Consider the following 6,000-nt stretch of genomic DNA (forward strand, 5'->3'; position numbering starts at 1 on the left):
GTTCTAAAAAAAAAATAGTAATAATATGGTTAGTCACCTATAATACAAAGTAGGGTTGTACGGTATACCGGTATTGGTATAATACCGCAATACTAATGAATCATTCCTTTCTGATCATGGAAATGTATAAGAAACAAAAAACAATGAAAGTGTCAACTGTATATGGCTTGTATATATGCATTTTCATGAAAGGAATAAAAAGAAATGATGATGATGATGAATCATATTCGGTACTATACCGCCGCTAAAAAGTACCGGTCCACCCCCCCTCAGTCATTATATCTCGTAGCCCACCCGGAACACAGACTTGGGGGCGGGCCTTAAAGACACTGCCTTTTACGTTCGTCACGTCCGCTTTTCATCCATTCTAACAACGCGCCCGCCCAATCACAAGTTATGTGCGGCTTCGGTATGAACACACATGGGAATGCAATGCATACTTGTTCAATAGCAATACAGGTTACACTGAGGGTAGCCGTATAAACAACTTTAACAATGTTAGAAATATACGCCACACTGTGAACCCACACCAAACAAGAATGACAAACACATTTCGGGAGAACATCCGCACCGTAACACAACATAAACACAACAGAACAAATATCCAGAATCCGTTGCAGCACTAACTCTTCCGGGACGCTACAATATACACCCCGCTACCACCAACCCCGCCCCCACCTTGTAGCTCCCGGAAGAGTTAGTGCTGCAAAGGGTTCTGGGTATTTGTTCTGTTGTGTTACAGTGCGGATGTTCTCCCGAAATGTGTTTGTCATTCTTGTTTGGTGTGGGTTCACAGTGTGGCGCATATTTGTAACAGTGTTAAAGTTGTTTATACGGCCACCCTCAGTGTGACCTGTATGGCTGTTGACCAAGTATGCGTTGCATTCACTGTTGCATTCACTGTTGTGTGCGTGCAGAAGCGGCACATATTATGTGACTGGGCCAGCACATGTTGGACTGGATGAAAAGCGGTTGTGAAGTGGATGTGACAATTTTCGTGACGGGCGCTGAAATCTGATACTCTCCCGGGAGGGTTGGCAAGTATGAGAATTAGCGGGGAATGCGGTGTTGACGCGGCACCGCCACTGAATATAATCGGCGTGCCAGCTCTAGTGTTAATTTGATATCGCCTCAAGGGCCAAGTGAAATTACACGGCGGGCCAAATTTGGCCCGCGGGCCAGAGTTTGACACCCATGGTGTAGACAGAAAAGGGAGAACGGACGCATTTTGGCTTAAAAAATAACGATAGAGGTGAAGTTATAACACTGAAACACCCTCAGGAAGAGGTGCTTTAAGACATGGCTAGATAGCTAGCAGCCAAAGTCCAGCCGCAGTGTTTTAGTTACTTCTAAATCACTAATCCTGGTCTCCATGGCGACAAATAAAGTACGTTTCTTACAAGTATCATCCCTGCATGACCAGGAATAGCTAAAAATGCTTCAAAATCATCAAAATGTCATCAAAATCATCAAAATGTAAACAAACGCCATTGGTGGATCTACACCTAACATCCACTATAATGATACCAAGTACAGGAGCGTATCTAGTCGATGCTACGATGATTACATCAATATTTTTTAGCGTCACAAAATATTTTTAATTTAAAAACATTTTTATTTTATGTTTATAAACTCAGGAAATATGTCCCTGGACACATGAGGACTTTGAATATGACCAATGTATGATCCTGTAACTACTTGGTATCGGATTAATACCTGAATTTGTGATATCATCCAAAACTAATGTAAAGTATCAAAACAACAGAAGAATAAGTGATTCTTACATTTTAACAGAAGTGTAGATACAGCATGTTAAAAGAGAAAGTAAGCAGATATTAACAGTAAATGAACAAGTCGAATAATAATTCATTTTCTACTGCTTGTCTTTAATAATGTTGACAAAATAATAGGTGTATAAATGACACAATATGTTACTGCATATGTCAGCAGACTAATTAGGAGTCTTTGTTTGTTTACTTACTACTAAAAGACAAGTTGTCTTGTATGTTCACTATTTTATTTAAGGACAAACTTGCAATAATAAACATATGTTTAATGTACCCTAAGATTTGTTGTTATAATAAAGCCAATAATGCAAATTTTTGTGGTCCCCTTTATTTACAGAAGTACCGAAAAGTATCGAAATACATTTTTGGTTTATACATTTTACTGCCGCGTTAAACACACCATTTGGAAACAATTAAGGTATATAAAGAAACATTTACCAAATATTTCTGTGTATTTGCAGGATCGACTTTGGAATCGATATTTCAGTATCGATCCGCACGTCACTGCTCAGCATCACTCACTGCAATGCATCATATCTCTCATACATGTCTACATTTGACTCACAATTAGGGATGTCCGATAATATCGGACTGCCGATTTTATCGGCCGATAAATGCTTTAAAATTTAATAAGCGGAAATTATCGGTATCGGTTTCAAAAAGTTAAATGTATGACTTTTTAAAACGCAGCTGTGTACACGGACGTAGGGAAAAGTACAGAGCGCCATAAACCTTAAAGGCACTGCCTCTGCGTGCCGGCCCAATCACATAATATCTACGGCTTTTCACACACACAAGTGAATGCCATGCATACTTGGTCAACAGCCATACAGGTCACACTGAGGGTGGCCGTATAAACAACTTTAACACTGTTACAAATATGCGCCACACTGTGAACCCACACCAAACAAGAATGACAAACACATTTCGGGAGAACATCCGCACCGTAACACAACATAAACACAACAGAACAAATACCCAGAACCCCTTGCAGCACTAACTCTTCCGGGACGCTACCATATACACCCCCCCCCCCCCATCCCTACCCACTTCAACCTCCTCATGCTCTGTAAAGGAGAGCATGTCCAAAATTCCAAGCTGCTGTTTTGAGGCATGTTAAAAAAAATAATGCACTTTGTGACTTCAATAATAAACATGGCAGTGCCATGTTGGCATTTTTTTTTCCATAACTTGAGTCGATTTATTTTGGAAAACCTTGTTACATTGTTTAATGCATCCAGCTGGGCATCACAACAAAATGAGGCATAATAATGTGTTAATTCCACGACTGTATGTATCAGTATCGGTTGATATCGGAATCGGTAATTAAGAGTTGGACAATATCGGAATATCGGATATCGGCAAAAAAGCCTTTATCGGACATCTCTAGTGGGAAAGATTAGCCACTTTGTCTATATATATTTGTTTCATTTAAGAAGAAAGTGCTGCCTGCTGGGCACAAGAAGGTACTACACCCCGCCCCTCAATGTTTGCATTCCTAGTTTACAGTAAACTGTATCAGAACTAGTAAATGGTGACTTTAAAAAGTAAAAGAAGTACACTGCAAAAAGTCAGTGTTCAAAAACCATTAAAAAAAATACAAAAATGAGGGGTATTTTATTTGAACTAAGCAAAATTATCTGCCAATAGAACAAGAACATTTGGCTTGTCAAGACTTTCCAAAACAAGTAAAATTAGCTAACCTCAATGAACCCAAAAATACCTTAAAATAAGTATATTCTCACTAATAACAAGTGCACTTTTTTTGGTAGGAAAAAAAAGAGACCTTTTTGCTCAATATGTTGAAAAATATTCTTAAATGACGTAAATGCTAGTGCCATTATCTTGACATAATGATATGCACTCGGCATTATGATTTTTTTTTTTTTCATGCTTAAAGTAAGAAATGATTACTTAAAAAAAGTAGTTTTATACTTGTGAGTGTTGATGACACAGCTTTGCAACACTTGATATTCTAGTTTCAAGCATGTTTTTACTCAATATAGGTCATCAAATCTCAGCTACAAGCTGTAATACACTGCAGAAACTGAAATCTAAGTAAGATGAAATATCTCAAATAAGGGTGATATTTGCTTATTTTCTCTCTGATAAGATAATTCTTTTCACTGAGCAGATTTTTATGTTTTTTTTGATTGATTGAAACTTGTATTAGTAGATAGTACAGTACATATTCCGTACAATTGACCACTAAATGGTAACACCCGAATAAGTTTGTCAACTTGTTTAAGTCGGGGTCCACGTAAATCAGTTCATGGTATAAATATTAGAGTGTTTTACTTATTTTAAGGGATTTGGTCCTAAATGATCTCAGTAAGATATTACAGCTTGTTGCTGAGATTTGATGACCTATATTGAGTAGAACATGCTTGAAACTAGAATATCAAGTGATGCAAAGCTGTGTCATCAACACTCACAAGTAAAAAATTACTTTTTTAAAGTAATAATTTCTTACTTTAAGCATGGAAAAAAAAAATCATGATGCCGAGCGCATATCATTATGTCAAAAATAATGGCACTAGCATTTACTTTATTTAAGAATATTTTTCAACATATTGAGCAAAAAGGTCTCCTTTTTTTTCTACCAAGAAAAGTGCACTTGTTATTAGTGAGAATATACTTATTTTAAGGTATTTTGGGGTTCATTGAGGTTAGCTAATTTTACTTGTTTTGGAAAGTCTTGACAAGCCGAATTTTCTTGTTCTATTGGCAGATAATTTTGCTTAGTTAAAAAAAAATACCCCTCATTTTTGTAATTTTTTTTCTTGTTTTTGAACACTGACTTTTTGCAGTGTATCTTACTGAGATAATTTAGGACCAAAACCCTTAAAACATGCAAAACACTCTAACATAAAATCTGCTTAGTGGGAAGAATGATCTTATCGACAGAAAATAAGCAAATATCACCCTTATTTGAGATATTTTATCTTACTTAGATTTCAGTTTTTGCAGTGAACATTTTTAATGATGGAAGTGAGGGAACTGCAAGGTAAAATATTTTTTGACAATCCCTCCCTCAAAAGACGCAAATATTAGGGGTGTAACGGTACGTGTATTTGTATTGAACCGTTTCGGTACGGGGGTTTCGGTTCGGTTCGGAGGTGTACCGAACGAGTTTCCACACGGACATATTAAGTAGCGCACCGCACGTTGTGTAAACAATGCACACCGAGGCACAACACACGGCATGCTAGCAACGACCGGGCTACGACAACGTATAAAAGCCAGAGCTGGAAGACCCTCCTGCCTCGTTAAGATCTCCCGTTTGGGAACATTTCGGCTCGCGGTGTGATACAACAATGGAGGATGGAGGTTTGCCGACATTGTTCAGCAGCTGCTTCTGACAACACGTCAAACATGCTAACCCATTTGAAGCGTCACCACCGCATTCAAGCAGCCTCTCCTCGGCGAGTCAGGCAGGGCTAAAGCAATAACAAATGTTTTTATAGCAGCAGATTTAAGACCATATTGCATTAGAAACTAGATTTTGACCCACTTCTATGGTGGAAGAACAATGAGCCCATATATCCTCTTACTGCCAAGTTAGCCAGGCTGGGGGCGGGGGGAAGAAAAGTTAATCTGAGGCTGAGTTGACTTGATACTGTTTAATGTTGCACTTTTTATATGTAGAAGAAAAGTTTTGTCATTTTATTTAATCTGAGCAACAACTTGAGGCAGTTTAATGTTGATTAACGTGGACCCCGATTTAAACAAGTTGAAAAACTTATTGGGGTGTTACCATTTAGTGCAGGGGTGTTCAAAGTGCGGCCCGGGGGCCATTTGCGGCCCGCCGCTAATTGTTTACCGGCCCGCCACACATTCTGCAAAAATTGCAAAATTGATAATATTGCAAAAATTTAAAAAAACATTTAACAAAAGTGGAATGAGGTGAAATCTAACAAGAAAAAGTTGCAATGTTGACACAAAGCTGCCATGCAGGCTGTTTTTTTTCCTTTGTCTTTGTTTATTTTTCTCTTTTTTTTGCCATTGCTAAAAAAGAAAAAGACTAAAAACCTATGTTATAATGAATTATTACTTAAAAAATATCACTTTAAAATGTTTTATGTGGAAAACATATCTTAACTTAATATATAATGTGGTTGCCATATAAAAACATCAAAGTTTTATTTGACAAAAGAGCATAAAACAAACAAAATAATAGTTCAAACGTAAAATCGACAGATATATCTGAAGT

The sequence above is a fragment of the Entelurus aequoreus genome, linkage group LG11 (assembly GCF_033978785.1).
Source record: "Entelurus aequoreus isolate RoL-2023_Sb linkage group LG11, RoL_Eaeq_v1.1, whole genome shotgun sequence".
Taxonomy (NCBI): domain Eukaryota; kingdom Metazoa; phylum Chordata; class Actinopteri; order Syngnathiformes; family Syngnathidae; genus Entelurus; species Entelurus aequoreus.